The sequence below is a fragment of the Megalopta genalis genome, unplaced genomic scaffold (assembly GCF_051020955.1).
Source record: "Megalopta genalis isolate 19385.01 unplaced genomic scaffold, iyMegGena1_principal scaffold0591, whole genome shotgun sequence".
NCBI classification, from domain to species: Eukaryota; Metazoa; Arthropoda; class Insecta; order Hymenoptera; family Halictidae; genus Megalopta; species Megalopta genalis.
Window position 1 is genome coordinate 102,501 of NW_027476660.1, and position 12,527 is coordinate 115,027.

A 12,527-nucleotide genomic window follows, 5' to 3' on the forward strand; every position below is an offset into this window, starting at 1 on the left:
TAATATTTTTTATGTACTCAAATATATTCAAAGGAAAAAGTACATGGGTGATGCCATAGTCGTGGAAGCGCGTACGCTCACGCTGATCTTCTGACCGCCGGAAGCACGAAACCTCTGATCTGGGCAAAATCGGCAAGCCGAGGAAGAACGGACAGGACACATGCTGGACTGGCGAGAAAGCGTGTTCTTCCGCTCGCGCTAGGCATTTCGATTTCTGACACCTCTTGATTTAAAAAATCAGTTTTTTGATAGTTTTCTCTCTCCACTGGGCTATTCATTTTAGCCACAGTTTTCAATTGGTACGATTTGCTTCCAAATCTTACAGATGCATTTTAAAAAATTTTTCCATCGCTCGGACAGAAGAGTCGATTGCTCAGTGAGTACGAGTATACATACAAAGTGCATACGGGTAACCAACCCCGTAGGGCTTGCCACATATGGGCCATTCGGTCAAAGACACCGACCCGTGGCCACGCTGTGTGGAGAAAAGTCCGTAACGTAAACGGCACGAAACAGTCAGGACCGAAGCCCCGAAGGAGCTCTGAGACAGCTTCTCGACCGAGATCGTAGAATTGGCCCAAAACCCGCTCTGCTCCGTCCGCCTCGCACGGACCGTGTATCTCTTATAGATACCGAACGGCCGGCAAGGACGCCGGCGCCGCCGGCCGAATAGCACGCGCGCTTATGAGTGTAAACCGCTGCGGCAACAGACCGCCCGGCCGTGCTGTTGTAACATAGCGCGTGAACGAACGAAAAAAATTTTTATAGTAAACATTAAAATAAATTACACTACCGTAAACTAGACAAAAAATTACACATTTTTTCCCAATATGAAAATTTTCACAAACTTTTTAAAGTCCCATCGCATCGAGTAAACTTTTTTAATAACGCGTCCGCACGATTCTAAATGCTTAATCCATATGTGAAATCGTTCACTGATCACGAATATCGTATTTAAAAAAATTACAAAAATTTATTTTTCAAAATAATCAAAAAAAACCGAAAAATCACAAGAGTAAAGTACCATTATTTTAAACAACATGTCGTTCTAAATGCTTAATCCCTATGTAAAAAAGTTATTTAAGCAAGAATATGTAATTGAAAAAAATTAGAAAAATTTATTTTAGCCGTAAATCGAAAATAATGGGGACACCGGAGCTGTTCGAAGCGCCGAGACGCGCCGCGTACGGCCGAATATTTTCTAAGTCCCAACGTACCGATCAAGAGTAAAGTACCATTTTCCTACATTAGATTTCGTTCTAAATGCTTAATCCCTATGTAAAAACGTTAGTTAAGCAAGAATATCGTATTTTTAAAAAAATCTAATGATAGGATTTTCCAGAAAATTGAAAAAACCGAAAAATGTCAAGAGTAAAGTGCCATTTTCTGACATTAGATTTCGTTCTAAATGCTTAATCCCTATGTAGAAACGTTAGTTAAGCAAGAATATCGTATTTTTAAAAAAATCTAATGATAGGATTTTTCATAAAATTGAAAAAACCGTAAAATGTCAAGAGTAAAGTGCCCTTATTTTAAACATTATATCGTTCTAAATGCTTAATCCCTATGTAAAAAAGTTATCTAAGCAAGAATATGTTATTGAATAAAATGAGAAAAATTTATTTTAGCCGTAAATCGAAAATAATGGGGACACCGGAGCTGTTCGAAGCGCCGAGCGCGCCGCGTACGCCCGAATATTTTCTAAGTCCCAACGTACCGATCAAGAGTAAAGTACCATTTTCCTACATTAGATTTCGTTCTAAATGCTTAATCCCTATGTAAAAACGTTAGTTAAGCAAGAATATCGTATTTTAAAAAAAATCTAATGATAGGATTTTCCAGAAAATTGAAAAAACCGAAAAATGTCAAGAGTAAAGTGCCATTTTCTGACATTAGATTTCGTTCTAAATGCTTAATCCCTATGTAGAAACGTTAGTTATGCAAGATTATCGTATTTTTAAAAAAATCTAATGATAGGATTTTTCAGAAAATTGAAAAAACCGTAAAATGTCAAGAGTAAAGTGCCCTTATTTTAAACATTATATCGTTCTAAATGCTTAATCCCTATGTAAAAAAGTTATCTAAGCAAGAATATGTTATTGAATAAAATGAGAAAAATTTATTTTAGCCGTAAATCGAAAATAATGGGTCGAGCGAATCGGTCGATTGCGCCGAGACGCGCTATGATGCAACAGACGAGCGATTGGAACGCCCGAATATTTTCAAAGTCCCAACGTACCGGTCAAGAGTAAAGTACCATTTTCCTACATTAGATTTCGTTCTAAATGCTTAATCCCTATGTAAAAACGTTAGTTAAGCAAGAATATCGTATTTTAAAAAAAATCTAATGATAGGATTTTCCAGAAAATTGAAAAAACCGAAAAATGTCAAGAGTAAAGTGCCATTTTCTGACATTAGATTTCGTTCTAAATGCTTAATCCCTATGTAGAAACGTTAGTTAAGCAAGAATATCGTATTTTTAAAAAAATCTAATGATAGGATTTTTCAGAAAATTGAAAAAACCGTAAAATGTCAAGAGTAAAGTGCCATTATTTTAAACAATGTATCGTTCTAAATGCTTAATACCTATGTAAAAAAGTTATTTAAGCAAGAATATGTAATTGAAAAAAATTAGAAGAATTTATTTTAGCCGTAAATCGAAAATAATGGGGACACCGGAGCTGTTCGAAGCGCCGAGACGCGCCGCGTACGGCCGAATATTTTCTAAGTCCCAACGTACCGATCAAGAGTAAAGTACCATTTTCCTACATTAGATTTCGTTCTAAATGCTTAATCCCTATGTAAAAACGTTAGTTAAGCAAGAATATCGTATTTTTAAAAAAATCTAATGATAGGATTTTCCAGAAAATTGAAAAAACCGAAAAATGTCAAGAGTAAAGTGCCATTTTCTGACATTAGATTTCGTTCTAAATGCTTAATCCCTATGTAGAAACGTTAGTTATGCAAGATTATCGTATTTTTAAAAAAATCTAATGATAGGATTTTTCAGAAAATTGAAAAAACCGTAAAATGTCAAGAGTAAAGTGCCCTTATTTTAAACATTATATCGTTCTAAATGCTTAATCCCTATGTAAAAAAGTTATCTAAGCAAGAATATGTTATTGAATAAAATGAGAAAAATTTATTTTAGCCGTAAATCGAAAATAATGGGTCGAGCGAATCGGTCGATTGCGCCGAGACGCGCTATGATGCAACAGACGAGCGATTGGAACGCCCGAATATTTTCAAAGTCCCAACGTACCGGTCAAGAGTAAAGTACCATTTTCCTACATTAGATTTCGTTCTAAATGCTTAATCCCTATGTAAAAACGTTAGTTAAGCAAGAATATCGTATTTTAAAAAAAATCTAATGATAGGATTTTCCAGAAAATTGAAAAAACCGAAAAATGTCAAGAGTAAAGTGCCATTTTCTGACATTAGATTTCGTTCTAAATGCTTAATCCCTATGTAGAAACGTTAGTTAAGCAAGAATATCGTATTTTTAAAAAAATCTAATGATAGGATTTTTCAGAAAATTGAAAAAACCGTAAAATGTCAAGAGTAAAGTGCCATTATTTTAAGCAATGTATCGTTCTAAATGCTTAATCCCTATGTAAAAAAGTTATTTAAGCAAGAATATGTAATTGAAAAAAATTAGAAGAATTTATTTTAGCCGTAAATCGAAAATAATGGGGACACCGGAGCTGTTCGAAGCGCCGAGACGCGCCGCGTACGGCCGAATATTTTCTAAGTCCCAACGTACCGATCAAGAGTAAAGTACCATTTTCCTACATTAGATTTCGTTCTAAATGCTTAATCCCTATGTAAAAACGTTAGTTAAGCAAGAATATCGTATTTTTAAAAAAATCTAATGATAGGATTTTCCAGAAAATTGAAAAAACCGAAAAATGTCAAGAGTAAAGTGCCATTTTCTGACATTAGATTTCGTTCTAAATGCTTAATCCCTATGTAGAAACGTTAGTTATGCAAGATTATCGTATTTTTAAAAAAATCTAATGATAGGATTTTTCAGAAAATTGAAAAAACCGTAAAATGTCAAGAGTAAAGTGCCCTTATTTTAAACATTATATCGTTCTAAATGCTTAATCCCTATGTAAAAAAGTTATCTAAGCAAGAATATGTTATTGAATAAAATGAGAAAAATTTATTTTAGCCGTAAATCGAAAATAATGGGTCGAGCGAATCGGTCGATTGCGCCGAGACGCGCTATGATGCAACAGACGAGCGATTGGAACGCCCGAATATTTTCAAAGTCCCAACGTACCGGTCAAGAGTAAAGTACCATTTTCCTACATTAGATTTCGTTCTAAATGCTTAATCCCTATGTAAAAACGTTAGTTAAGCAAGAATATCGTATTTTTAAAAAAATCTAATGATAGGATTTTCCAGAAAATTGAAAAAACCGAAAAATGTCAAGAGTAAAGTGCCATTTTCTGACATTAGATTTCGTTCTAAATGCTTAATCCCTATGTAGAAACGTTAGTTATGCAAGATTATCGTATTTTTAAAAAAATCTAATGATAGGATTTTTCAGAAAATTGAAAAAACCGTAAAATGTCAAGAGTAAAGTGCCCTTATTTTAAACATTATATCGTTCTAAATGCTTAATCCCTATGTAAAAAAGTTATCTAAGCAAGAATATGTTATTGAATAAAATGAGAAAAATTTATTTTAGCCGTAAATCGAAAATAATGGGTCGAGCGAATCGGTCGATTGCGCCGAGACGCGCTATGATGCAACAGACGAGCGATTGGAACGCCCGAATATTTTCAAAGTCCCAACGTACCGGTCAAGAGTAAAGTACCATTTTCCTACATTAGATTTCGTTCTAAATGCTTAATCCCTATGTAAAAACGTTAGTTAAGCAAGAATATCGTATTTTAAAAAAAATCTAATGATAGGATTTTCCAGAAAATTGAAAAAACCGAAAAATGTCAAGAGTAAAGTGCCATTTTCTGACATTAGATTTCGTTCTAAATGCTTAATCCCTATGTAGAAACGTTAGTTAAGCAAGAATATCGTATTTTTAAAAAAATCTAATGATAGGATTTTTCAGAAAATTGAAAAAACCGTAAAATGTCAAGAGTAAAGTGCCATTATTTTAAGCAATGTATCGTTCTAAATGCTTAATCCCTATGTAAAAAAGTTATTTAAGCAAGAATATGTAATTGAAAAAAATTAGAAGAATTTATTTTAGCCGTAAATCGAAAATAATGGGGACACCGGAGCTGTTCGAAGCGCCGAGACGCGCCGCGTACGGCCGAATATTTTCTAAGTCCCAACGTACCGATCAAGAGTAAAGTACCATTTTCCTACATTAGATTTCGTTCTAAATGCTTAATCCCTATGTAAAAACGTTAGTTAAGCAAGAATATCGTATTTTAAAAAAAATCTAATGATAGGATTTTCCAGAAAATTGAAAAAACCGAAAAATGTCAAGAGTAAAGTGCCATTTTCTGACATTAGATTTCGTTCTAAATGCTTAATCCCTATGTAGAAACGTTAGTTAAGCAAGAATATCGTATTTTTAAAAAAATCTAATGATAGGATTTTTCAGAAAATTGAAAAAACCGTAAAATGTCAAGAGTAAAGTGCCATTATTTTAAACAATGTATCGTTCTAAATGCTTAATCCCTATGTAAAAAAGTTATTTAAGCAAGAATATGTAATTGAAAAAAATTAGAAGAATTTATTTTAGCCGTAAATCGAAAATAATGGGGACACCGGAGCTGTTCGAAGCGCCGAGCGCGCCGCGTACGCCCGAATATTTTCTAAGTCCCAACGTACCGATCAAGAGTAAAGTACCATTTTCCTACATTAGATTTCGTTCTAAATGCTTAATCCCTATGTAAAAACGTTAGTTAAGCAAGAATATCGTATTTTAAAAAAAATCTAATGATAGGATTTTCCAGAAAATTGAAAAAACCGAAAAATGTCAAGAGTAAAGTGCCATTTTCTGACATTAGATTTCGTTCTAAATGCTTAATCCCTATGTAGAAACGTTAGTTATGCAAGATTATCGTATTTTTAAAAAAATCTAATGATAGGATTTTTCAGAAAATTGAAAAAACCGTAAAATGTCAAGAGTAAAGTGCCCTTATTTTAAACATTATATCGTTCTAAATGCTTAATCCCTATGTAAAAAAGTTATCTAAGCAAGAATATGTTATTGAATAAAATGAGAAAAATTTATTTTAGCCGTAAATCGAAAATAATGGGTCGAGCGAATCGGTCGATTGCGCCGAGACGCGCTATGATGCAACAGACGAGCGATTGGAACGCCCGAATATTTTCAAAGTCCCAACGTACCGGTCAAGAGTAAAGTACCATTTTCCTACATTAGATTTCGTTCTAAATGCTTAATCCCTATGTAAAAACGTTAGTTAAGCAAGAATATCGTATTTTGAAAAAAATCTAATGATAGGATTTTCCAGAAAATTGAAAAAACCGAAAAATGTCAAGAGTAAAGTGCCATTTTCTGACATTAGATTTCGTTCTAAATGCTTAATCCCTATGTAGAAACGTTAGTTAAGCAAGAATATCGTATTTTTAAAAAAATCTAATGATAGGATTTTTCAGAAAATTGAAAAAACCGTAAAATGTCAAGAGTAAAGTGCCATTATTTTAAACAATGTATCGTTCTAAATGCTTAATCCCTATGTAAAAAAGTTATTTAAGCAAGAATATGTAATTGAAAAAAATTAGAAGAATTTATTTTAGCCGTAAATCGAAAATAATGGGGACACCGGAGCTGTTCGAAGCGCCGAGACGCGCCGCGTACGGCCGAATATTTTCTAAGTCCCAACGTACCGATCAAGAGTAAAGTACCATTTTCCTACATTAGATTTCGTTCTAAATGCTTAATCCCTATGTAAAAACGTTAGTTAAGCAAGAATATCGTATTTTTAAAAAAATCTAATGATAGGATTTTCCAGAAAATTGAAAAAACCGAAAAATGTCAAGAGTAAAGTGCCATTTTCTGACATTAGATTTCGTTCTAAATGCTTAATCCCTATGTAGAAACGTTAGTTAAGCAAGAATATCGTATTTTTAAAAAAATCTAATGATAGGATTTTTCAGAAAATTGAAAAAACCGTAAAATGTCAAGAGTAAAGTGCCATTATTTTAAACAATGTATCGTTCTAAATGCTTAATCCCTATGTAAAAAAGTTATCTAAGCAAGAATATGTTATTGAATAAAATGAGAAAAATTTATTTTAGCCGTAAATCGAAAATAATGGGTCGAGCGAATCGGTCGATTGCGCCGAGACGCGCTATGATGCAACAGACGAGCGATTGGAACGCCCGAATATTTTCAAAGTCCCAACGTACCGATCAAGAGTAAAGTACCATTTTCCTACATTAGATTTCGTTCTAAATGCTTAATCCCTATGTAAAAACGTTAGTTAAGCAAGAATATCGTATTTTAAAAAAAATCTAATGATAGGATTTTCCAGAAAATTGAAAAAACCGAAAAATGTCAAGAGTAAAGTGCCATTTTCTGACATTAGATTTCGTTCTAAATGCTTAATCCCTATGTAGAAACGTTAGTTAAGCAAGAATATCGTATTTTTAAAAAAATCTAATGATAGGATTTTTCATAAAATTGAAAAAACCGTAAAATGTCAAGAGTAAAGTGCCCTTATTTTAAACATTATATCGTTCTAAATGCTTAATCCCTATGTAAAAAAGTTATCTAAGCAAGAATATGTTATTGAATAAAATGAGAAAAATTTATTTTAGCCGTAAATCGAAAATAATGGGTCGAGCGAATCGGTCGATTGCGCCGAGACGCGCTATGATGCAACAGACGAGCGATTGGAACGCCCGAATATTTTCAAAGTCCCAACGTACCGATCAAGAGTAAAGTACCATTTTCCTACATTAGATTTCGTTCTAAATGCTTAATCCCTATGTAAAAACGTTAGTTAAGCAAGAATATCGTATTTTTAAAAAAATCTAATGATAGGATTTTCCAGAAAATTGAAAAAACCGAAAAATGTCAAGAGTAAAGTGCCATTTTCTGACATTAGATTTCGTTCTAAATGCTTAATCCCTATGTAGAAACGTTAGTTATGCAAGATTATCGTATTTTTAAAAAAATCTAATGATAGGATTTTTCAGAAAATTGAAAAAACCGTAAAATGTCAAGAGTAAAGTGCCCTTATTTTAAACATTATATCGTTCTAAATGCTTAATCCCTATGTAAAAAAGTTATCTAAGCAAGAATATGTTATTGAATAAAATGAGAAAAATTTATTTTAGCCGTAAATCGAAAATAATGGGTCGAGCGAATCGGTCGATTGCGCCGAGACGCGCTATGATGCAACAGACGAGCGATTGGAACGCCCGAATATTTTCAAAGTCCCAACGTACCGGTCAAGAGTAAAGTACCATTTTCCTACATTAGATTTCGTTCTAAATGCTTAATCCCTATGTAAAAACGTTAGTTAAGCAAGAATATCGTATTTTAAAAAAATCTAATGATAGGATTTTCCAGAAAATTGAAAAAACCGAAAAATGTCAAGAGTAAAGTGCCATTTTCTGACATTAGATTTCGTTCTAAATGCTTAATCCCTATGTAGAAACGTTAGTTAAGCAAGAATATCGTATTTTTAAAAAAATCTAATGATAGGATTTTTCAGAAAATTGAAAAAACCGTAAAATGTCAAGAGTAAAGTGCCATTATTTTAAGCAATGTATCGTTCTAAATGCTTAATCCCTATGTAAAAAAGTTATTTAAGCAAGAATATGTAATTGAAAAAAATTAGAAGAATTTATTTTAGCCGTAAATCGAAAATAATGGGGACACCGGAGCTGTTCGAAGCGCCGAGACGCGCCGCGTACGGCCGAATATTTTCTAAGTCCCAACGTACCGATCAAGAGTAAAGTACCATTTTCCTACATTAGATTTCGTTCTAAATGCTTAATCCCTATGTAAAAACGTTAGTTAAGCAAGAATATCGTATTTTTAAAAAAATCTAATGATAGGATTTTCCAGAAAATTGAAAAAACCGAAAAATGTCAAGAGTAAAGTGCCATTTTCTGACATTAGATTTCGTTCTAAATGCTTAATCCCTATGTAGAAACGTTAGTTATGCAAGATTATCGTATTTTTAAAAAAATCTAATGATAGGATTTTTCAGAAAATTGAAAAAACCGTAAAATGTCAAGAGTAAAGTGCCCTTATTTTAAACATTATATCGTTCTAAATGCTTAATCCCTATGTAAAAAAGTTATCTAAGCAAGAATATGTTATTGAATAAAATGAGAAAAATTTATTTTAGCCGTAAATCGAAAATAATGGGTCGAGCGAATCGGTCGATTGCGCCGAGACGCGCCATGATGCAACAGACGAGCGATTGGAACGCCCGAATATTTTCAAAGTCCCAACGTACCGGTCAAGAGTAAAGTACCATTTTCCTACATTAGATTTCGTTCTAAATGCTTAATCCCTATGTAAAAACGTTAGTTAAGCAAGAATATCGTATTTTTAAAAAAATCTAATGATAGGATTTTCCAGAAAATTGAAAAAACCGAAAAATGTCAAGAGTAAAGTGCCATTTTCCTACATTAGATTTCGTTCTAAATGCTTAATCCCTATGTAAAAACGTTAGTTAAGCAAGAATATCGTATTTTAAAAAAAATCTAATGATAGGATTTTCCAGAAAATTGAAAAAACCGTAAAATGTCAAGAGTAAAGTGCCATTATTTTAAGCAATGTATCGTTCTAAATGCTTAATCCCTATGTAAAAAAGTTATTTAAGCAAGAATATGTAATTGAAAAAAATTAGAAGAATTTATTTTAGCCGTAAATCGAAAATAATGGGGACACCGGAGCTGTTCGAAGCGCCGAGACGCGCCGCGTACGGCCGAATATTTTCTAAGTCCCAACGTACCGATCAAGAGTAAAGTACCATTTTCCTACATTAGATTTCGTTCTAAATGCTTAATCCCTATGTAAAAACGTTAGTTAAGCAAGAATATCGTATTTTTAAAAAAATCTAATGATAGGATTTTCCAGAAAATTGAAAAAACCGAAAAATGTCAAGAGTAAAGTGCCATTTTCTGACATTAGATTTCGTTCTAAATGCTTAATCCCTATGTAGAAACGTTAGTTATGCAAGATTATCGTATTTTTAAAAAAATCTAATGATAGGATTTTTCAGAAAATTGAAAAAACCGTAAAATGTCAAGAGTAAAGTGCCCTTATTTTAAACATTATATCGTTCTAAATGCTTAATCCCTATGTAAAAAAGTTATCTAAGCAAGAATATGTTATTGAATAAAATTAGAAGAATTTATTTTAGCCGTAAATCGAAAATAATGGGGACACCGGAGCTGTTCGAAGCGCCGAGACGCGCCGCGTACGGCCGAATATTTTCTAAGTCCCAACGTACCGATCAAGAGTAAAGTACCATTTTCCTACATTAGATTTCGTTCTAAATGCTTAATCCCTATGTAAAAACGTTAGTTAAGCAAGAATATCGTATTTTAAAAAAAATCTAATGATAGGATTTTCCAGAAAATTGAAAAAACCGAAAAATGTCAAGAGTAAAGTGCCATTTTCTGACATTAGATTTCGTTCTAAATGCTTAATCCCTATGTAGAAACGTTAGTTATGCAAGATTATCGTATTTGTAAAAAAATCTAATGATAGGATTTTTCAGAAAATTGAAAAAACCGTAAAATGTCAAGAGTAAAGTGCCCTTATTTTAAACATTATATCGTTCTAAATGCTTAATCCCTATGTAAAAAAGTTATCTAAGCAAGAATATGTTATTGAATAAAATGAGAAAAATTTATTTTAGCCGTAAATCGAAAATAATGGGTCGAGCGAATCGGTCGATTGCGCCGAGACGCGCTATGATGCAACAGACGAGCGATTGGAACGCCCGAATATTTTCAAAGTCCCAACGTACCGGTCAAGAGTAAAGTACCATTTTCCTACATTAGATTTCGTTCTAAATGCTTAATCCCTATGTAAAAACGTTAGTTAAGCAAGAATATCGTATTTTAAAAAAAATCTAATGATAGGATTTTCCAGAAAATTGAAAAAACCGAAAAATGTCAAGAGTAAAGTGCCATTTTCTGACATTAGATTTCGTTCTAAATGCTTAATCCCTATGTAGAAACGTTAGTTAAGCAAGAATATCGTATTTTTAAAAAAATCTAATGATAGGATTTTTCAGAAAATTGAAAAAACCGTAAAATGTCAAGAGTAAAGTGCCATTATTTTAAACAATGTATCGTTCTAAATGCTTAATCCCTATGTAAAAAAGTTATTTAAGCAAGAATATGTAATTGAAAAAAATTAGAAGAATTTATTTTAGCCGTAAATCGAAAATAATGGGGACACCGGAGCTGTTCGAAGCGCCGAGCGCGCCGCGTACGCCCGAATATTTTCTAAGTCCCAACGTACCGATCAAGAGTAAAGTACCATTTTCCTACATTAGATTTCGTTCTAAATGCTTAATCCCTATGTAAAAACGTTAGTTAAGCAAGAATATCGTATTTTAAAAAAAATCTAATGATAGGATTTTCCAGAAAATTGAAAAAACCGAAAAATGTCAAGAGTAAAGTGCCATTTTCTGACATTAGATTTCGTTCTAAATGCTTAATCCCTATGTAGAAACGTTAGTTATGCAAGATTATCGTATTTTTAAAAAAATCTAATGATAGGATTTTTCAGAAAATTGAAAAAACCGTAAAATGTCAAGAGTAAAGTGCCCTTATTTTAAACATTATATCGTTCTAAATGCTTAATCCCTATGTAAAAAAGTTATCTAAGCAAGAATATGTTATTGAATAAAATGAGAAAAATTTATTTTAGCCGTAAATCGAAAATAATGGGTCGAGCGAATCGGTCGATTGCGCCGAGACGCGCTATGATGCAACAGACGAGCGATTGGAACGCCCGAATATTTTCAAAGTCCCAACGTACCGGTCAAGAGTAAAGTACCATTTTCCTACATTAGATTTCGTTCTAAATGCTTAATCCCTATGTAAAAACGTTAGTTAAGCAAGAATATCGTATTTTAAAAAAAATCTAATGATAGGATTTTCCAGAAAATTGAAAAAACCGAAAAATGTCAAGAGTAAAGTGCCATTTTCTGACATTAGATTTCGTTCTAAATGCTTAATCCCTATGTAGAAACGTTAGTTAAGCAAGAATATCGTATTTTTAAAAAAATCTAATGATAGGATTTTTCAGAAAATTGAAAAAACCGTAAAATGTCAAGAGTAAAGTGCCCTTATTTTAAACATTATATCGTTCTAAATGCTTAATCCCTATGTAAAAAAGTTATCTAAGCAAGAATATGTTATTGAATAAAATGAGAAAAATTTATTTTAGCCGTAAATCGAAAATAATGGGTCGAGCGAATCGGTCGATTGCGCCGAGACGCGCTATGATGCAACAGACGAGCGATTGGAACGCCCGAATATTTTCAAAGTCCCAACGTACCGGTCAAGAGTAAAGTACCATTTTCCTACATTAGATTTCG